Here is a 23,817-nt window from a genome sequence, read left to right on the forward strand (position 1 = left end):
TTTTATTTGTGATTATGACTCCATAAGTTATTTTCTCCAACTTCATGTACCTAATTTTAGCATCAGTTATTTTACTAAACAAGCCTTTGAAGTCAAATGCTTAAACATAACTCCATAAGTTATTTTACTAAACAAGCCTTATTCAGGTTTGTAAAGTCAACACATAATGTCCACTTCTCATTGGCTTTCTTTATCAAGACCCCGTTAGCCATCCATTTCGCATAATGAACCTCTTCGATGTGTGGTTGCATTCTTGCAATTTCTTTTCTTCAGCTTTAATCACCTTTCATCACTCTACTGTATGGTTTCTCTTCTTTTTCTTTATGGGTGGCCTCCAAATCCACCTTTAGTGAATGCATCATGAGTTCTGGGGAGACGCCTATTATGCCCGTCGGACACTAGGTGACGGTCGTGATGTTTTCCATTAGTGTATGCACCGTCACCTCCATTGCTTCCTTTAGTACTTCAATTAAGATTTGGACTGATTTTCCCTCGATCAGCCACATTGTTTCAAGGTCACCCACTGGGTTAGATCTTTATCTTACTTATTCTACCATATATGATGATGAGGGCTTCATATTTAGGGAGTCCATGTAGGTATCTGATAGGGGTATTTTACCCCTATCTTTTAGCGTGATTTACGGGTTGATTTTGGATAAAATAAATAAGTTTAATTATAAAAATAAAGTGTTTTTGATAAAATAAAGAAATAAAAATAAATCTCATACTTTCAGTTTATTTTCCTCGTTTTTGATTAGTTTAGGAAATAAAAACGTCAAGCTAACTCGGCTCTCAAGATTTGTATTTCAGGTACAAAAAAGGAGCAAAAATCCACTCCATACGCGGGGCGTATAATCCTCTACGCGGGGTGTGAAACATGGTGTCGGTAATGATTGCCTTATCCGCAGAAGCCATGTGGAACTGACTCAGCATACGCGGGGCGTATGCCACTCTACGCGGGGCGTATGACACATGTCGGCAATAATTGGCCTAATCCTGTAAGTCAGACTGCATTGTCTCTCAGAGTCAACTCTCCATACGCGGGGCGTATCACCATATACGCGGGGCGTAAAAGGCAGTTCTTCAACGTAAAAAGATCAGAGACTCTTTTACGCGGGGCGTACTTCAGCTACGCACGGCGTAAAAGCACCAATTCAAGCAATAAAACTTCAGAGACTCAAACACGCGGGGCCTACAATCCTTTACGCATGGCGTGCTTGAGACAACAAGACAACGAATTGGTCCACATGCAGGAGATTTCTAACGGAATGGGTATTTACACGGGGCGTAGACCAATTTACGCGGGGCGTATCATGGGATTTCTGCACCAAATAATGTTGCTCCATACTTGTGCTTTGTGAAATTACAAACTTGCCCTTGCTTGATGTCTATAAATAAGAAGCTCTTGAACTTCATTTGACACCAAGAAATAATTTACACACTAGAGAGCAAACTATACTTGTTTTGTTATTTGTTGTAGTATAGATTCAGTTTTTGTAGCTAAACTCTCCACCTCGAGAGCTTGTTCGGTTGTTCCGGCATTCCATCGAATTTCCGCTCCACCATTCGTCACCAAGCTCGAGAGTCCCACCTCCACGACCTAGGAGACGGCTTTGAGTCCGGTTAGCTAGTTTCAAGGGCGGATTCTCCCCTTTTACGTGCTAATTAGCTTGTACTCTTCCTATGTACTAGGCTTGGTTGTATCCCATTTATATACATTTCATATTTATAATTTCATGATTTATAATCTTTATTTCCCTTTATGTGTTAGTATTTGCTACTTGTTTTGATATTGATAATTGACTATTGTGTAGGAGAACGCGATTTCCAACGCCATTCGGGTTATCTTTAGGGAGTTATATAGGTGTTACCCTACCAGAAGTGACAAACCGGAAACCGTAGGAATTGACAAGCCACGGAACTTACGGGCCCTAGTTTCTAATTCCCCCGTATTAGATACGCCTTGACTAGGAATTACGTAGTCTAAGTGCTTCACGGGTCGGTCCTACTATACTTAGTCATCTTTGCAAGAGTAAATTATTATCCGTATACATTTAGAGTCATTATTTATCGCGGTTATAACTTATCAATATTCATCCCACTTCATAGGGTTTTAGCTACACAAATCTGAGTCGCCAATAGTTAGGATAGTGTGTAGTTGTATCTTGCTTCACCCCAAAGTAATCGCCGTTTAAATAACATACGAAACCGAGTCGTCTAATACTTGTAATTATAAATCCCGTGGATTCGATACCCGGTCTTAACTGGATTATTACTTGATACGACGGGGTACACTTGCCCCTAAGTAGCCGTAGCATCTAGTAGAGTTAAGAACATTTAAAAGATCACATCCATATTCATAGCACATTCACCACAATACACATTTAATCGTCATTAGAAAACTCTACCTAGGCGCGCACGCATCAAGTTTTTGGCGCCGTTGCCGGGGATTTATAATCTCCTACAATATTAGACAAAAACGTTTCATTGTTAGTTTAATCATTCTTTTTGTATAAATTGTTTATATATTTTGACTAACATTATTCTTTCTTGTTGATAACCTTTTATACTTCTTTTTATGCACACCCGATCGAAAAGTGATTCTCTTATTCCTATTGATCTCGAAATTGAACGTACTCTTTGTAGGATTCGAAAAGAGAGAACGGCAAATCTCAACGATGAAGCTAACCAGCCCGAGATGAACCAAAGGGTGCCGGAACAACCGGTGAATAACGACCGTAATGGTGAAGGCAACGACACGCGTTCGATGTTGGAGATTCTTGCTCCACATCGTCCTCAAATCCGCCACAGAATCGTTGCCCCCACCATTCCGGCCGACACATTTGAAATAAAGACTAGCATGATCCAATTAATTCAACAATTCGGTCAATTCGGAGGGGAACCCCATGAAAACCCTAACGAACACCTTGATAAATTTCTTATGTGTGCCGAAACGTCACGGCAAAATAATATTCCAGTTGAGGCCGTCCAACTCAAACTATTTCCTTTTTCTTTGACAGGACATGCGTTGGAATGGTTGCACTCGTTAGAGGCGGGATCGATCACATCGTGGAAGGAACTCGAGAAGGAGTTCCTATCTTACTACTTCCCGCCCTCTAAAACGGTTAAATTGAGGAAAGATATCACTTCCTTTTGGCAACTTAGATACGAGGCCCTCCATTCAGCTTGGGCTAGGTTCCGAAAGCTGCTCCGAAGCTGTCCCCATCACGATATCCCTAAGCATGATTTAGTAAGTACTTTTATCATGGTCTAACACCTACTAATCGTGCAACCGTTGATTCCGCCGCAGGTGGGGATTTGTTTCGCAAATCGGCAAGCGAGGCGTATGAGCTCATTCACGAATTAGCTAGGAAAAGCGTCCAATGGCAAGAAGATCGGCTTGCCGGACCCTCGCAACATCAAACCTTTGCCGTAGAAGACGAGGCTCCCACAATCTTGATGATCGAAATGAACAAGAAACTGGACGCCTTAATGGCGTAAATGAGCCTCCAAAATTCAGCACAAGTCTTAGTGTGCTCTCACTGTGGTGGTGGCCACCATGGTAAGGATTGTCAAGCCGGAAGCCCTTTTGCCGGTGACACCGAAAGCGTAAGTTATGTAGGGGGGCAACAAAGGTATAATTCTCATTATAACTCCTATCCTTACACGCATGCTTATCACCACCATAACAATAATAATAACGGAAGGAGGCTTCAACACATTCCATCTTATGATAACGAGCGGAATGTAATGAAGCCCCCATCCGAACCCCATGGTAAATTTGTGGAACAAAGGTTGGGCCGATTCCCTCATGAACAAGAAGGGAAAAAATCACAACCTCCTAGCAATGCGCAAGACGCAATGGTAATTGATCTTCTTAAAGAAATATCTTCCCGTCTTGCTAACAACGAAGCATTTTACAGGGACTTGGGACAGCAAGTGGCCCAATTAAGTCGCCAACAACAAGGGAGACAACATGGGTCTCCCCTAACTAACACCGAACAAAACTTGAGACCAAAAGATTGGGAGACCGCACAAGCAATAACTCTCCGTAGTGGTAAGGGTTTGGAACCACCGGTTCCAAAGGCGACTCCACCCGCTCCACAGGTAAGTAATGAACCGGAAGTGGTAAGCAACCCCGGTTCGGATCCAAAACCCTCAACTTCCTTGGATAAGAATAAAAATGTGTGTGACCCAATTGGAGCTTACGTGCCGAAGCTCCCTTTTCCACAACGACTTAAAAAGGAAAAATTGGACCACCAATACGGCAAGTTTTTGGAAATCTTTAAGAAACTTCACATTAACATTCCACTTGCGGAAGCATTGGAGCAAATGGCCATATATGCGAAGTTTCTTAAAGAAATCCTCGCCAAAAAGAGAAAGTTGGATTATAATGAGACGGTAGCTCTCACGGAGGAATGTTCCGCGATTATAACGAACAAACTCCCACCTAAACTCAAGGATTTAGGTAGTTTTTCTATCCCTTGCACGATTGGTAATGTTGAGTTTAGAAGAGCTTTATGTGATTTAGGTGCTAGCATCAATCTAATGCCTTTATCTGTATTCAGGAAGCTCGGCTTGGGAGAACCTAAGCCTACCAATATGACGCTTCAGCTGGCCGATAGATCCATTGCCCGGCCAAAAGGAATTGTGGAGGATGTCTTAGTGAAAGTGGACAAGTTCATTTTCCCCGACGATTTTGTAGTGCCCGATATGGCGGAAGACGATTCGGTACCAATCCTCCTAGGACGACCATTCCTTGCAATAGGTAGGACTCTCATTGACGTCCACGAAGGTAAGCTCATCCTACGGTTGCAAGACGAAGAGGTAGAATTTAACGTGTATAAATCCATGAAATTTCCATCTAATACCATGGCGGATTGTAATTCTATAAATTTCGTGGACTCCATTGATCTTTTTGTTGAAGAATTTCGTGATAGGTCTTCCGCGAGAACCTCTTCGGAAATAGATGGTATTGAGCATTTGGATAAGGAGCCATTGAACAAGCCGTTTGAATACTCCTCCGAAATAGAACGATGTTTGTTGGCAAGGAGCCGGTTTGAGGGTTTAGACCGGGATAGCAAAGCAAAGCCGAAGACCTCCCTTAAGGAACCTCCAACTTTGGAACTCAAACCCTTGCCTCCTAATTTAAAATACGTATTTTTGCAACCTCCTAATTTCTTACCAGTTGTTATTTCTTCGCTTTTGACAACGGAAATGGAGGAAGCATTAATTGCGGTATTACAAAAACATAAAGGCGCATTTGGGTGGACCATTCACGACATAAAAGGGATCAGCCCCACCATTTGCACACACCTCATCTTTATGGAGGATAAAGTCAAGCCCTCCGTGCAGCCGCAACGACGGCTTAACCCCAATATGAAAGAGGTAGTGAAGGCCGAGGTAATCAAACTCCTCGATGCAGGTATAATCTTTCCTATCTCCGATAGTCCATGGGTTAGCCCGGTCCAATGTGTTCCCAAAAAGGGGGGCACAACGGTGACGAAAAATGATCAAGGGGAATTAATCCCCACACGGAAAGTAACCGGGTGGCGAGTATGCATTGATTATAGAAAACTTAACGAAGCCACCCGAAAAGATCATTTTCCCTTGCCGTTCATCGACCAAATGTTGGAAAGAATGGCGGGTCATAAATTCTTTTGCACCCTCGATGGCTTATCCGGTTATATGCAAATTCCCGTCGATCCTTCGGATCAGGAAAAAACGACATTCACTTGTCCGTATGGGACATTTGCATATAGGCGGATGCCATTTGGGCTTTGTAACGCCCCCGCCACCTTTCAAAGGTGCATGACGGCTATATTCTCCGAAATGATTGAGGACTTCATGGAAGTCTTCATGGACGATTTTTCTGTTTTTGGGTCGTCCTTTGAAATTTGTTTAAGTAATCTTGATAAGGTCCTCCAACGTTGCGAAGACACTAACCTTGCGCTCAGTTGGGAAAAATGTCAATTTATGGTTCAAGATTGCATTGTTTTGGGACACAAGGTGTCCGGGGAAGGGATCGAGGTCGATCCGGCCAAGATCGAGGTAATTGAAAAACTACCTCCACCAATCAACGTTAAGGGAATTCGGAGTTTCTTGGGTCATGCGGGGTTCTATAGACGATTCATCAAGGATTTCTCTAAGATAGCAACTCCCTTGACCTAACTCCTTGCAAAGGATGCGGAATTTAGTTTTTCCCCCGAATGTTTACTTGCATTTAATACGCTAAAGGAAAAACTAGTTAATGCACCTATCATGGTGAAACCCGATTGGAACCTCCCCTTTGAACTCATGTGTGATGCGAGTGATTTGGCTGTAGGCGCTTGTTTGGGCCAACGGGTGGATAAACTCTTTCGCCCTATCTATTATGCGAGCAAAACGCTCAATGAGGCCCAACAAAACTATTCCATCACGGAAAAGGAGATGCTTGCCGTTGTTTTTGCTTTCGATAAATTTAGGTCATATCTCCAAAATTATCGTATACACTGACCACGCAGCTCTCAAGTACTTGATGACTAAGCATGACGCCAAACCACGCTTGATACGGTGGATCCTACTCCTACAAGAATTCGACATCGAGATCAAAGATAAAAAAGGAGTGGAGAATGTTGTGGCCGATCATCTCTCTCGCTTACAAAGCGAGCAAGGTGAATCTTCGGAAGCTATTGAGATTAAGGAGACCTTTCCCGACGAAGCACTCTACGCGGTAACATCTTTACCTTGGTATGCCGATATGGCAAACTACAAAGCCGGTAATATTCTTCCCCCGCACCTTACATATGAGCAGCGTAAGAAATTCTTTCACGATGCTAAGCATTATTTTTGGGAAGAACCCTATCTGTTCAAATCTTGTGCCGATAACATTATTCGTAGGTGTATAACGGAAGAAGAGGTTAATCATGTGTTACATATGTGTCACACCCAAGAGCCGGGGGGGCCATTTTGGCCCTAGTCGGACTATGGCAAAAGTCTTACAATGTGGGTTTTATTGGCTTACTTTGTCCAAAGATTCCCAAGACTTCGTCAAATCATGTGACGCTTGTCAAAGGAGCGGAAACATTTCCCGAAAACACGAAATGCTCCAACAAGGGATCTTAGTTTGCGAACTTTTTGACGTTTGGGGGATAGACTTCATGGGACCTTTCCCTAAGTCGCATAACAACGCTTACATTCTTGTAGCGGTTAACTATGTCTCCAAATGGGTGGAGGTCGTTGCCTTACCTTCAAACGACTCTAAGGCGGTAGGGAAATTCATAAAGAAAAACATTTTCACTCGGTTCAGAACCCCTCGGACTATCATTAGCGACGGGGGTTCCCACTTTTGCAACCGACAATTCGATCAACTCTTACTTAAATATGGGGTTGCACACCGAGTCTCTACACCCTACCACCCACAAACTAGTGGGCAAGTTGAGGTTTCTAACCGAGAGTTAAAACGTATTTTAGAAAAAACGGTTAACTCCTCTAGAAAAGACTGGAGCTTGAAGCTCGATGATGCTCTTTGGGCTTACCGCACGGTGTTTAAGACGCCCATCGGGATGTCCCCTTATCGTCTAGTTTTTGGAAAGTCGTGCCATTTGCCCGTGGAATTAGAACATAAAGCCTATTGGGCGCTGAAATTTTTAAATTTTGACATGCAGACTGCGGGAGAACACCGCCTCCTCCAACTCAATACTCTTGATGAACTCCGGTTAGGGTCATACGAAAATGCCAAACTCTACAAAGAACGTACCAAGCGGTGGCATGACAAACACATCCAAGTTCGGGAGTTCAACAAGGGGGATCAAGTTCTCCTCTACAATTCTCGCCTCCGGTTATTTCCCGGAAAATTGAAAAGTCGGTGGTCGGGACCATACACCGTCATCAGTGTGCACCCCTCCAGAGCATGTGAAATCCAAGGTCCCGACAATGCAACCCTATGGGTCAATGGCCACCATCTAAAGATATACCGCGGCGGCGTTTTTCCACAACAAGGCGAAACCACACTCCTCGCAGCACCGTAAGCTTGAACATCACAAAGGAAAGTCGAGCTACTCCGACTCTAAACGTAGCATTGGTTTGACTCTCTCAAACTCCCTATATATATCTGTTCAATTTTTCCTTGTTTTCTTTGTTTCGCTTCCCAGCCACGGAAAGCCAAATCCCAATTCGACACAATACATGGGGCGTCTTCCTATGCACGCCCCGCGTCTTTGTGCCTCTGGTCCAAAATTCTACAAGGGACACCTTTTACGCAGGGCGTACCCCCTCTTACGCCCCGCGTATGAGTTCCTTTCCGTGGTTCCTCAGGTTCAGAAACTCAAACACGCGGGGCGTCCCGCCATTACGCCCCACGTCTTTGAGTCTCTGACTCATAACGCATTAAAAATGCCGCCCTACGCGGGGCGCCTCCCTGGGCACGCCTCGCGTAGGGCCCCTGACCACTAAGGGTCTTCTTCTTTCCCTTCCTTAGCTTCATTTTTGTTTTTGTTTTAGTTTCTTTTTGCGACGCCCTTGGAATAGGCGTCATTTAAAATAACACGGAGGGCCGTGCAACCTCGCACTTTTAGTTTGGTTTGCACTACCAAAAACAAAAATAAAAATTTAATAACAACAAAATAATTAGACTCATTTATTCACTCTCTTAAATTTTCCCGACACGTTATCCCTCCTTCGGAAATTAATTAAAGTTCTGTTATTTGTAATAAAAAATAAAAGTGTCGGAACATAAAGGAATGATTCGATTAAGAAATTTTAGTCTCGATCTTAAAGTTATGGAATTTGTGCAAAACTTAGGATTGGTACTAAACCAAGACATTGAGTCTTAACCCAAATGTTACCTCCATTATAAACTTTAACAAGGCAATAACAACGTGATAGTTGAGAATTAAGCGAAAACTTGATAGTACACAATTTAAACCCGAATCTTTGTGAGGTATTTTTTAGCCTAAAAGAGTTCGTACGAGAACTCTAATTCTTTCACAATTTTTCGAGAGCTTTGACTTCACTCGACTCATAGAATTTGCATCTAATACCGGGTTAAGTACACTTATTGTGGTAAAGAGGCAATAGATGATAAACCGAACCCACTTAGGCTAATTTTTCTTAATTTATTTTTCTCGTTTTCATTGAACATTAGGAAACCCCCTCGAGCCTATTAACCAACTTTTTTGTTAATACCTTCTTAACATTTAACCCTTTTTCCTCTTGTTCAAATACCGACATAATCAAGTTGCACCCGAATTACCCGAAATAAGTCACGGCCTTAGCAAATGAGCACCATTAGTTCTCAAAATATTATTTTTGTGCCTCTATCAAAACGAATGATACAATAAAAATAAAAAGGCATTCTCAAGCTCCACCCGAGCAATTTTGAAGTATATCTTGTAAAATTCGCCAAGGCCGAAATAAGCAATGATACGGTGCAATCATAAAACGGTATTTTTGAACTCGAGTTTCTTTAAAATAATCACTAAAGAAGCCACCCACATTACAACCCCCCTCTGGGTTCATTTTTAATATTGTCTAACCATATTTTAGGAGGAAAAACCCGGATAAAAATGCAAATTCAACATGATTTCGAGTAAGTGCAAAGAAGAGTGTTAAAACACCGACCCACCTAAAATTGAGCGTAAGAGCGAAATCCCTTGGTGCGGTACTATCGGGTTCTCGAAAGATAATCAACCCCGTTAATATTGCCTATTAAATCTTGATCATGGAGGTTTCAAACAAGTTTTTGTACTCAATTGTTTGCGTAGGTACTTACCAAAACCTTTGCACAAAACCATAACTTTGAAATCACGCACTTGGCAAAACCAACCTTCGGTTTGTTTCTTAATTTTCTCAATCCTTTGTCTTTCGATTTCTTTTACTTGAGGACAAGTAAAACTTTAAAGTCCGAGGAGGTTTGATAGGGGTATTTTACCCCTATCTTTTAGCGTGATTTACGGGTTGATTTTGGATAAAATAAATAAGTTTAATTATAAAAATAAAGTGTTTTTTATAAAATAAAGAAATAAAAATAAATCTCGTACTTTCAGTTTATTTTCCTCGTTTTTGATTAGTTTAGGAAATAAAAACGTCAAGCTAACTCGGCTCTCAAGATTTGTATTTCAGGTACAAGAAAGGAGCAAAAATCCACTCCATACGCGGGGCGTATAATCCTCTACGCTGGGCGTGAAACATGGTGTCAGTAATGATTGCCTTACCCGCAGAAGCCATGTGGAACTGACTCAGCATACGCGGGGCGTATGCCACTCTACGCGGGGCGTATGACACATGTCGGCAATAATTGGCCTAATCCTGTAAGTCAGACTGCATTGTCTCCCAGAGTCAACTCTCCATACGCGGGGCGTATCACCATATACGCGGGGCGTAAAAGGCAGTTCTTCAACGTAAAAAGATCATAGACTCTTTTACGCGGGGCGTACTTCAGCTACGCACGGCGTAAAAGCACCAATTCAAGCAATAAAACTTCATAGACTCAAACACGTGGGGCGTACAATCCTTTACGCAGGGCGTGCTTGAGATAACAAGACAACGAATTGGTCCACATGCAGGAGATTTCTAACAGAATGGGCATTTACGTGGGGCGTAGACCAATTTATGCGGGGCGTATCATGGGATTTCTGCACCAAATAATGTTGCTCCATACTTGTGCTTTGTGAAATTACAAACTTGCCCTTGCTTGATGTCTATAAATAAGAAGCTCTTGAACTTCATTTGACACCAAGAAATAATTTACACACTAGAGAGCAAACTATACTTGTTTTGTTATTTGTTGTAGTATAGATTCAGTTTTTGTAGCTAAACTCTCCACCTCGAGAGCTTGTTCGGTTGTTCCGGCATTCCATCGAAGTTCCGCTCCACCATTCGTCACCAAGCTCGAGAGTCCCACCTCCACGACCTAGGAGACGTCTTTGAGTCCGGTTAGCTAGTTTCAAGGGCGGATTCTCCCCTTTTACGTGCTAATTAGCTTGTACTCTTCCTATGTACTAGGCTTGGTTGTATCCCATTTATATACATTTCATATTTATAATTTCATGATTTATAATCTCTATCTCCCTTTACGTGTTAGTATCTGCTACTTGTTTTGATATTGATAATTTACTATTGTGTAGGAGAACGCGATTTCCGATGCCATTCGGGTTATCTTTAGGGAGTTATATAGGTGTTGCCCTACCGGAAGTGACAAACCGGAAACCGTAGGAATTGACAAGCCACGGAACTTATGGGCCCTAGTTTCTAATTCCCCCGCATTAGACACGCCTTGACTAGGAATTACATAGTCTAAGTGCTTCACGGGTCGGTCCTACTATACTTAGTCATCTTTACAAGAGTAAATTATTATCCGTATACATTTAGAGTCATTATTTATCGCGGTTATAACTTATCAATATGCATCCCACTTCATAGGATTTTAGCTACACAAATCTGAGTCGCCAATAGTTAGGATAGTGTGTAGTTGTATCTTGCTTCACCCCAAAGTAATCGCCGCTTAAATAACATACGAAACCGAGTCGTCTAATACTTGTAATTATAAATCCCGTGGATTCGATACCCGGTCTTAACCGGATTATTACTTGATACGACGGGGTACAATTGCCCCTAAGTAGCCGTAGCATCTAGTAGAGTTAAGAACATTTAAAAGATCACATCCATATTCATAGCACATTCACCACAATACACATTTAATCATCATTAGAAAACTCTACCTAGACGCGCACTCATCAGTATCCTGCACAATCACATGGTTGTTGGGGATTAATCATCGAAAATTAACCAAGTGCAGCGGAAAACTACGGTTAGATTTTCTATAATCCAGTTAAGATCGTGTCAGACTGTCACAGAGTGAACTTCAAAACAAAATTAAAACAAAGATCCAGGAACTTACGGGTGATGCCTCTTCTAGAGACGGCTACAAGAATTCACAAGTCGAGTGAATCTCCTTAATCACGTGCACCAACCGTATAGGAACTGAACCGGTGCTAGCCGTAATCAATTCAGAATGGTGTGAGCACGAAGAACCTGAAGAACTTTGTGCAAAGACTAGGGGGCCGAAATTTCCAAAAAGGCAAGTAATAATTAGCTTTCTAAACCTTATGAATAAATACCTATAACAATTAGATTTAGGTTAAGTGGCCAATGTCTAATTGGTCCCTAACCATTAATATAACCTTACAGATCATATTTAATTCAATCAGGTTCAAATAGGCTCAATTTAATTACCCCACTTTAATTGGCTAATTTCTAATTAGTCCCTCCTTAGTCCCTAACCATAAATATAACCCTACAGATCATATTTAATTCAATTAGGATCAAATAGACCTAATTAAATAATCCCACATATATATTTATGGCCCTATGGAATTTAATTGTATTATGGTTCAATTAATAATTTATCCTATGCAACCTAATTAATCAATTGATTAATTAATTACGTTTGTAAATTTAATTAATTAACCATAACCAATTAAATATCATATTGATTAACTTGTTAAATAACAAATAATCAATTTATCCCTTTGTTAATTAATTAACAATTAATTAACATATTCTATTTTGATTAAATACATAACATGTATTTAAGATTATACCATTATTCAATTCCACGAGTTGTGTGTGTACGATCCTAAGGGTTCATCTTCAACCAGACCCATCTTGTCTTTCAACAAGGGGTTGAGGCAATGCCTATCCCACTTCATGAAATCCCTGGCCCGTCTCATGAGATCTAGAAACATTTTAGGCCATAGGGTTGTGAGATCTTTAGACAGGTATTTACTTTTGCAATTGGAGGCCATGGCATAAACACCTGCATCTATATTCAGATGGCGCATTTGAATCTTCGTCTTTTGGAACCTTTCAACCCATTCGAAAGTCCTTGTAGGGTTCCTACACCAAATAGTTAAGTCTTGAATGGGTTTCCTCTCTAGTATAGACGTGATGAAGTGTTCGACAAACTCTTTTTCCATCTGATTGAACATCCAGATAGATCCGAGCAAGAGTTGCGCATACCAGTAAGTAGTAGCCTCCTTAAGTGTAGTAGGAAATAGCTTACATATGAGACCATTTGTAGCAGTGGCAGTTTCTAAACACCTTCAAAAAAAATTGACATACATAGTGGGATATGTTAGTCCATTGTATTCCTTCAATTAGGGATATTTGAATACTTTGGATATGGGTTTGGTGAGAATGTTTGCACAATGTGACGTGTCCATTAATTAAGGGATTACGAAGTCAATCTCAGCATTTGCATAACATTCCTATGTTCCCTGCGAATAAGGTTTCCTCTTTCACAAGAGGAGTCTCACCATCTCTAGGTATTTTGTATGATTTGGGTTACCGTCGATCGTTAGATCTTGGACCCAAAGCTTTGAGGAGGTTCTCATTTTGGTCTTTATAATGAGATTCGATAGAGTTTCGACAGATAGTCTTCTTGTGTTTGTGGGATCTATATCGTTAGAGTAGTGACGATGCTTGTGAGGTGGTGTTTTGGAGTGATGGCACCTTGATAGTGCGCGACGCCTAGTGGTAGAGTTTCTACGACGAAATGTATATATTGTGAGTGCGGATTCTAAATCTATGGATGTGATCTTTATAAATTACTCTTAACTCTACTAGACGCTACGACAACTTAGGGGCAAGTGTACCCCGTCGTATCAAGTAATAATCCGGTTAAGACCGGGTATCGAATCCACGGGATTTATAATTACAAGTATTAGACGACTCGGTTTCGTATGTTATTTAAGCGACGATTACTTTGGGGTGAAGTAAGACACAACTACACACTATTCCTAACTATTGGCGACACAGGTTTATGTAACGGAAGACTCCACGGAATGATATGGGCGACGATAAGTTATAAATATAAAAGGCAATGACTCCGAATATATTCGATTGACAATTTACTCTTGCAAAGACGACTACGTGTGGTTCGACCGGCCTGTGAAGTACTTAGACTACGTGGTTCCTAGTCAAGGCGTGTCTAATGCTGGAGATCAGAAACTAGGGCCCGTAAGTTCCGTGGTGTGTCAATTCCTACGGTTTCCAGAGCGTCACTTCCGGTAGGGAAACACCTATATGAATCCCTAAAGATAGCCCGAATGGCGTCGGAAATCGCGTTCCCCTACACAATAGTCAATTACGAGTATCAAAACCAGTAATAAACATCAACACGTATATAGAAACGGAAATTGCAAATCATATATTATAAATGTGGAAAGCATAAATGAAGAATACAACCAAGCCTAGTACATAGGAAGAGTGCAAGCTAATTAGCAAGCGAAGAGGGAAGAATCGGCCCTCGGAACTAGCCAACCGGACTCAAGGCCGTCTCTTAGGACTTGGGGGTGGAACTCTCGAGCTTGGTGATGAATGATGGAGCGGAACGTTGATGGAACGCCGGAATAACCGAACAAGCTCTCGAGGTGGGAGAGTTTTTATTACATAAACTGAATCTCAAACCAAAACTACACAACAACTATCTAGAAGAAGCAAAATGTAACTAAGTTCAAGGTAAGGTAAGGTATGTAGAGGTAGCAGGTATCTAAATGAGTGCTAGTCACTCTTATTTATACATCAAGCTAGGGGTAGAATTGTAACTTCATAAGGTACAAGTATGGAGCAACATTATTTGGTGCAGAAATCCCATGATACGCCCCGCGTAAGGTGAGGCACACCCTGCGTATATGCCCATTCCGTCAGAAATCTCCTGCATGTGGACCAGTTTGTTGTCTTGTTGTCTCAAGCACGCCCTGCGTAGCTAAAGTACGCCCCGCGTGTTTGAGTCTCTGAAGTTTTATTGCTTGAATTGGGGCTTTTACGCCGTGCGTAGCTGAAGTACGCCCCGCGTAAAAGAGTCTCTGAGTTTTTATCATTGAAGAATTGCTTGGTACGCCTCACGTGTATGGTTATACACCCCGCGTACGAAGAGTTGACTCAGGGAGACAGTGCAGTCTGACTTTCAGGATTAGGCCAATTATTGCCGACATGTGTCATACGCCCCGCGTAGAGTGGCATACGCCCCGCGTATGCTGAATCAATTCCACATGGCTCCTGCGGATAAGGCAATTATTGCTGACACATGTTTCACGCCCCGCGTACAGGATTATACGCCCCGCATATTTGAGTAGATTTTTGCTCCTTGCTCGTACTTGAAATACAAATCTTGCGAGCCGAGTTAGCTTGACGTTTTTATTTCCTAAACTAATCACAAGCATGGAAAATTAACTGAAAGTACGAGATTTATTTTTATTTCTTTATTTTATCAAAAACACTTTATTTTTATAATTAAACTTATTTATTTTATCCAAAATCAACCCGTAAATCACGCTAAAAGATAGGGGTAAAATACCCCTATCAAACCTCCTCGGACTTTAAAGTTTTACTTGTCCTCAAGTAAAAGAAATCGAAAGACAAGGGATTGAGAAAATTAAGAAATAAACCGAAGGTTGGTTTTGCCAAGTGCGTCATTTCAAAGTTATGGTTTTATGCAAAGGTTTAGGTAAGTACCTACGCAAACAATTGAGTACGAAACTTGTTTGAAACCTCTATGATCAAGATTTAATAGGCAATATTAACGGGGGTTGATTATCTTTTGAGAACCCGATAGTACCTCACCAAGGAATTTCGCTCTTACGCTCAATTTTAGGTGGGTCGGTGTTTTAGCACTCTTCTTTGCACTTACTCGAGATCATGTTGAATTTGCATTTTCATCCGGGTTTTTCCTCCTAAAATATGGTTAGGCAATATTAAAAATGAACCCGGAGGGGGGTTGTAATGTGGGTGGCTTCTTTAGTGGTTAGTTTAAAGAAACTCGAGCTCAAAAGTACCGTTTTGTGGTTGCACCGTGTTTTTTTTAATTTCGGCCTTGACGAATTTTACAAAATATACTTCAAAATTGCTCGGGTGGAGCTTGAGAATGCCTTTTTATTTTTATCGTATCCTTTATTTTGATAGAGGCACAAAAACAAAATTTTGAAAGCTTATGGTGCTCATTTGCTAAGGCCGTGACTTATTTCGGGTAATTTTGGGTGCAACTTGATTATGTCGGTATTTGAACAAGAGGAAAAAGGGTTAAATGTTTTAAAAGGGTGTTAACAAAAAGGTTGGTTAATAGGCTCGAAGGGGTTTCCTAATGTTTAGTGAAAACGAGAAAAATAAATTAAGAAAAATTAGCCTAAGTGGGTTCGGTTTATCATCTATTGCCTTTTTACCAAAAATAAGTGTACTTAACCCGGTATTGGATGCAAATTCTATGAGTCAAGTGAAGTCAAAGCTCTCGAAAAATTGTGAAAAAATTAGAGTTCTCGTACGAACTCTTTTAGGCTCAAAAATACCTCACAAAGATTCGGGTTTAAATTGTGTACTATCAAGTCTTCGCTAAATTCTCAACTATCCCGTTTTTATTGCCTTTTTAAAGTTTATTATGGAGATAACATTTGGGTTAAGACTCTATATCTTAGTTTAGTACTAATCCTAAGTTTTGCACAAATTCCCTAACTTTAAGATCAAGACTAAAATCTCTTAATTGAATCATTCCTTTATGTTCCGACACTTTTATTTTTGATGACAAATAACGGAACTTTAGTTAATTTCTGAAGGAGAGATAGCGTGTTGGGGAAAATTTGAAAGATTCAATAAAGTAGTTTAATTATTTTTTTTGTATTTATTTTATTTTTATTTTTGTTTTTGTTAGTGCAAAACAAACGTTAAGTGCGGGGTTGCACGGCCCTCCGCGTTATTTAAAATGACGCCTATTCCGAGGGCGTCGCAAAAAGAGGTTAAAACAAAAACAAAAACAAAAATAAAGTAAGGAAAGGAAAAGAAGACCCTTAGTGGTCAGGGGCCCTACGCGAGGCGTGCCCAGGTGGGCGCCCCGCGTAGGTTAGCATTTTTAATGCGTTTTGAGCCAGAGACTCAAATACGCGGGGCGTAATAGGGAGGGCGCCCCGCGTAAGGCGGTGTTTTTATTGTTTTTGGAGTCAGAGATTCAAATACGCGGGGCGCAGGAACAGGGCGCCCCGCGTGTTTGAGTTTCTGAACTTTTTTAAGCATAAAAATGAGAGGTACACGGGGCGTGCCATTCGGTACACCCTGCGTGGTGTTATTCTAAACAATAAAACGAAAATAACGAAAGCACAAAACACAAACGGAACTTAATAATTTCAATTAAAAAGAACATCCTACATTAAAACATAAAAACAACATAGGAAATAAAAAACAACATCAAAAAGAAAATAAAGAAAACATGAAAAGAAAAGAAAGGGAAACTATGGTTGTGGTGGAGGCGGATTGTCATGGACGTTAAAGTAGGAGGCGAAGAAGTTGGTGAGGGCGTCGAATCGAGCATCGAGATGAACCCGATCCTCCCGTTGTTGTGATTCGATGGAGTCGAAGCGGGTGTTGAGGGTGGCGAATTGGGAGTCATAATGAACCCGATCCCGGCGTTGGTTATCCTCTAAGATATCCAACCGAGCATAGATGGCATTGAAGTCATGGTTAGGCGGAGGACTGAAATTGAGGCCCATATCCGAATCCGAACCTTCCTCCTCGTGAGAGCGAGCCGCCCCCGAGGTTTCACTCGGGCCCGAGGTGGAGCGCTTAAGGGATTTGAAGGCATTTTTCTCCACGGGCCGAGGCAAAAGGCTTGGGAGGCGAGCAAGTGTAGCCTCGCCAAGAGCGGAAGTGGCGAAAAGAGTGACCAGATGGCCCAACCCGATCTTGCCCCGCTTTCGGGTGGAGATGTGGTGGAGTTGGACGGCCACAAGATAGGAGAGGTCATAGGCACGGTTGTTGACACAACAATAGAGTGCCAAAAGTTCGTCCTTGTTGACCTTGGTGGATTCCGACTTCCCCGAAAAGTAGACGGAGATGAAGCGGTGGAGAAGTTGGAGGATTGGATCACGAATGAGAGAGGGGCAGAGGTTGGAGACATCATAATCCTCGGACCCGGTGAAGGAGGTCCAAAAATCACGAGCGGAAACATCCTCGGGCCAATGGGAGATACCATCTTCCGCTTGTTTGGTGAAGTGATTGCGGAGCCATTGGGTATCAATGGTGAAGGGGTGGTTGTGAAGGCGGAAATTGAAGAGGGCGGCACCAGGGACTTTGTTAGAGGTGAGGGTGGTGTAGAACTCCAAAACTAAGGAGGGGTAAACATGGTGCCGTACAAGAAAGTGATCGTACCAAGAGAGGGCACGGAGGCGCTCCACGAAATCCCCACCAAGGCCGAAAATGTCAAGCGTGTTCCGCTCAATGTATGGGAGTTCCATAAAGTGAGCGGCGGAAAGTGTTTGGTAGTGCTCGGCCTCCCCTTCGGTTAGGAGATGAAAAGGAGCCCGGTGTAGGCGGGTAAGTGGTGGTGTCCCCTCCCGTTCGGGTAATGGTTGTTGATCTTGTGCGGAACGGGAAGAACGGGCCCTAGTGGACCGTGGGGGACGCATGTCGGCGGTATGTTTTCGCCTAACCATGGTGGTGAAAGATAGGAGAGGAGTGGATGAGGGGTAGAGAGTGTAGGTAGGTTGTGTGAGTGAGAAAGAGAGGGAGAAGAGGGGTTTAAATAGGGGAAAAGTGGGAAATCCAAGCAAGGCTCAGATTCCCAGAGGGGTACGCGAGGCGTGAAGGGGCCACGCCCCGCGTATCCCTCCCCTTGAGCTTATTTTTTTGCAAGAATTGGTGCGGTACGCGGGACGTGAAAGAGGGCACGCCTCGCGTATCGCACCTCCTGCCCCTTTTGGTGGAAAAACGGGCTAGGACGCGGGACATATATGGAGATACGCCCCGCGTAAGAAGGGGAGGTGGAAAGATTTTTTTTTATTTCTGATCAGTTTTCTGATTTTTAATTTTAAGTTTTATGAGTTTTTAATGAGTTTTTATGATTTTTATGTTTAATTATTAATTTCTTAATATTTTTATTTATTATTTAAATTGTAATTAAGGAGGTGGTTAAAATTTATTGTGGAGGGAGTTTGAATTTGAAAAGGTGGAAGTTGATTGGATGGAAAGGAAGGTGGAGTGTGGAAGTGGAAAAGATGTATGGGGAAGATGAGTGATGGGAAGTTTGAGGGAAAGGGAGTTGCCATGGGGAGTTGTAATTCACAACTCCCCGAGGATACGCGAGGCGTGCCCTGGGGCGCGTCCCGCGTGTCCTCCCACGTGGCGCTTATTCGCAAAGGTTTTACTCACGATGGGTACGCAGGGCGTGATAGAGGATACGTCCCGCGTAGTGTGTCTTTTATTGAGTAAAATGGGCAGACACACAACTACGCGGGGCGCATGGGGTTGTACGTCCCGCGTAGCTCAAAAAATATTTTGGATTAAAATGGGATTTTTTTTTCTTATTTTTATTTGTTCAAGAGGATACAAAAGAAAATAAAATGAGGGTAAAAATAAAATGATAGCTGAAAGGGAAGATGATGAGATAGCGGAAACTAACAATGGCATACGTAAAAATACTAGAAGTAGAGACAAACAAAAATAAAAATAAGTTGAAAAACGTTTATAATATATATAAACAAGTGGTTCGAGAAACTCAAACCGGTGCTACGTTTTGAGTCGAAGTAGCTCGACTTTGAACTTCCTCCTAGGTGTATGCTTCCATTCGCGTCAGGAATTCAAATTCCTGAATAAACAACCCGTACCTGCAAAACGGATTGTTCGCTTCAAAAGAATTTGACAAAAACCAAAAACTATATGTACAGAAATTATCGAAGAGTTTAGTTTGCTCCTTATTTGACTCCTTCGGTAGTTCAAAAGGAGCGAAATGTTCCGAGGTAGAAGGAACCTCCGACTCTTCTAGCTTTAGATTTATGTCCATGGGCCCGCACACAACCGGCTCATCGATGTCCGTTTCCTCACAACTGAGACGAATTTTATTCTTTGGGGAATCCTTTTGAGAAAACCTGATTAACTCGAGCTTCCCATTTTGACAAACCGAATTGGACTCTCGACTTGATTCGTCCGCGGCGGAATCACGAGGAGACTTCAATCTGGCCCATAGATTTCCTATTTCCCTGAAATATGTCTCAGTGTTAGATAATCCTTCATGAATATCTTTAAGCAAAGAGTTTACCACATCGAATTGCGAGGTTGAGTGTGGGCATTCGTCATCCATGCGGTCGTCCCACCGATGACGACTATGAAGCATCATACCCTGAAACAAATCATTAGTAACAACATAGAACGAAATAAATTATTCACAAAAAGAGAAAATAATATTTACAAATGCTTAAACTAACAATAAAACGTTTTTGTCTAATATTGCAAGATATTATAAATCCCCGGCAACGGCGCCAAAAACTTGATAGTGCGCGACGCCTAGTGGTAGAGTTTCTACGACGAAATGTATATATTGTGAGTGCGGATTCTAAATCTATGGATGTGATCTTTATAAATTACTCTTAACTCTACTAGACGCTACGACAACTTAGGGGCAAGTGTACCCCATCGTATCAAGTAATAATCCGGTTAAGACCGGGTATCGAATCCACGGGATTTATAATTACAAGTATTAGACGACTCGGTTTCGTATGTTATTTAAGCGACGATTACTTTGGGGTGAAGTAAGACACAACTACACACTATTCCTAACTATTGGCGACACAGGTTTATGTAACGGAAGACTCCACGGAATGATATGGGCGACGATAAGTTATAAATATAAAAGGCAATGACTCCGAATATATTCGATTGACAATTTACTCTTGCAAAGACGACTACATGTGGTTCGACCGACCCGTGAAGTACTTAGACTACATGGTTCCTAGTCAAGGCGTGTCTAATGCTGGAGATCAGAAACTAGGGCCCGTAAGTTCCGTGGTGTGTCAATTCCTACGGTTTCCGGAGCGTCACTTCCGGTAGGGCAACACCTATATGAATCCCTAAAGATAGCCCGAATGGCGTCGGAAATCGCGTTCCCCTACACAATAGTCAATTACGAGTATCAAAACAAGTAATAAACATCAACACGTATATAGAAACGGAAATTGCAAATCATATATTATAAATGTGGAAAGCATAAATGAAGGATACAACCAAGCCTAGTACATAGGAAGAGTGCAAGCTAATTAGCAAGCGAAGAGGGAAGAATCGGCCCTCGGAACTAGCCAACCGGACTCAAGGCCGTCTCTTAGGACTTGGGGGTGGAACTCTCGAGCTTGGTGATGAATGATGGAGCGGAACGTTGATGGAACGCCGGAATAACCGAACAAGCTCTCGAGGTGGGAGAGTTTTTATTACATAAACTGAATCTCAAACCAAAACTATACAACAACTATCTAGAAGAAGCAAAATGTAACTAAGTTCAAGGTAAGGTAAGGTATGTAGAGGTAGCAGGTATCTAAATGAGTGCTAGTCACTCTTATTTATACATCAAGCTAGGGGTAGAATTGTAACTTCATAAGGTACAAGTATGGAGCAACATTATTTGGTGCAGAAATCCCATGATACGCCCCGCGTAAGGTGAGGCACGCCCTGCGTATATGCCCATTCTGTCAGAAATCTCCTGCATGTGGACCAGTTTGTTGTCTTGTTGTCTCAAGCACGCCCTGCGTAGCTAAAGTACGCCCCGCGTGTTTGAGTCTCTGAAGTTTTATTGCTTGAATTGGGGCTTTTACGCCATGCATAGCTGAAGTACGCCTCGCGTAAAAGAGTCTATGAGTTTTTATCATTGAAGAATTGCTTGGTACGCCTCGCGTGTATGGTTATACGCCCCACGTACGAAGAGTTGACTCAGGGAGACAGTGCAGTCTGACTTTCAGGATTAGGCCAATTATTACCGACATGTGTCATACGCCCCGCGTAGAGTGGCCCGCGTATGCTGAGTCAATTCCACATGGCTCATACGGATAAGGCAATTATTGCTGACACATGTTTCACGCCCCGCGTACAGGATTATACGCCCCGCGTATTTGAGTAGATTTTTGCTCCTTGCTCGTACCTGAAATACAAATCTTGCGAGCCGAGTTAGCTTGACGTTTTTATTTCCTAAACTAATCAAAAGCATGGAAAATTAACTGAAAGTACGAGATTTATTTTTATTTCTTTATTTTATCAAGAACACTTTATTTTTATAATTAAACTTATTTATTTTATCCAAAATCAACCTGTAAATCACGCTAAAAGATAGGGGTAAAATACCCATATCACACCTCTGGTGGCAAGGGATAGATTCTCATCCCCTTAATTTTCCTTTAGTGTCACCTGATAAGAATTTTAAGGCATGTCCTCTTTCACGAACAAGCACGGACGACGGTAAAATAAGCGATGAGATCTTGCCTATCTGGAAGCTTGTTTACTTCCCCTGCCTTCTTTAATCCTGCTCTTACTGTTGCCATCTCTGTGGCATGTTCGGCTCTAAGCATGTCCATGGATTCTTAGACTGAGCCCATGTTATAGAGCATCTACTTGGTAATTTTATCTATAAACTTCATTAGCCCTAGATCGAAGGACCTAAATAGGCCTTCATTCGCTAGTTGAACTTTAGTGTAACTTGAAGAGGATCTAGCGAGTTATCATTCGCATCCACAAGTGCTCTATTCCTTTATGGTTGAGTTGATCGAAGGAATGTTAAAGGATGTCGAAATCACAAAGTTGTTTAGCTGAGTCATTACATCAATCTTATAGATCGGCATTCGCTGGACCATTTGATGTGATACAATCTAAGTTGAGCTTGATTGGACCTTTGAATGCCCTAAATAAGACAAAAAAAATACCAATGAGAGTCTGGGGATCGGTGACCCCACTACGATGTCTAAGAGCATCTTTAGTGGTATATTGCAAAGTTTGTAACAAATTACGTGCCACATAGGATCAATAAGAAACTAAAATAATATCCCACTAGAACCGATTGTTACTTCAAAATTTTATAGGGTAAAAGAAGTTATTAATTAATAAAAGAGGACTGAAACAACATTTTATAAAAACTTTATTTGATATTATTTCTACTTTGTCCCAGATTTCCACTTGCTTCCAAGCTGCGTGTTTCCCACCTGCTTTATTTCAACAGCTACGTGCTTCTCACTTTATTGTCCAAAGAAAGAAATTAAAATTGATAAAGTGAGAGAAAGAGTTGTTACAAAATACATATAGTAACAATCTAAAATTAAGTATTTTTAGTGTATTGTATATCTTCTATTTATAGGAGAATTGGATTGTATATCCTAGATGAGAGCAGAGATCCATGCTTATTGTCAACCAGAAACGGTTGTAACAGCAGCGCTAGAGATCCATGCTTATTGTCAACCAGAAACGGTTGTAACAGCAGCACCTATGATTTTATGTGATTTTGCAAATCACAACGTCGGACACGGATAGGAATGTGCGTGATCATTTTATTGTTCCATGTCTATTATGATGAATTGTGTGATGTCGGTAGCAATTCATTGCAAATATGAGTGTAGCTGCATACTTGTATTTTACTTCAGTGTCACTACACAAAAAGCCTGAAAATAAAGGTGAAGGAGACCAACTATGTATACGCACAAAACACACATGATTAGCTGTATTATTTATAAGCTCATTTTCGCCTCTATTTTGAACTTATGCTTTGATTTGATGATGATCCACCGACTTAAAAGCACTCCTTTTTCCCTGCTGCGAAATCTTTCTTAAAAGCTCTAATTATTTCTACATAATTTTTTTCCTTTTTACGATGCAAAATTACTCTGAATCTTTATAGGAAAGTCTAACTATCATTTTATTTTTTCTAATATGCTAACATTTTTGTATGACTTAATTTTTAGGTTACAGTATATACCTGGTTTATCTAATTTGAAAATATAAATATATAGTTTAAAAATTTGCAAAAATTTATAAATACAATTCTATGGTTTG

At 41.4% G+C, this 23,817-nt stretch overlaps 1 pseudogene; it reads left to right on the forward strand.

Moving 5' to 3' along the window:
* Positions 1-23,817, forward strand: part of LOC136208040 (uncharacterized) — a 133,800-nt pseudogene that overhangs the window by 89,286 nt on the left and 20,697 nt on the right.

This window comes from Euphorbia lathyris, chromosome 10, assembly GCF_963576675.1.
Source record: "Euphorbia lathyris chromosome 10, ddEupLath1.1, whole genome shotgun sequence".
Classification (NCBI taxonomy): domain Eukaryota; kingdom Viridiplantae; phylum Streptophyta; class Magnoliopsida; order Malpighiales; family Euphorbiaceae; genus Euphorbia; species Euphorbia lathyris.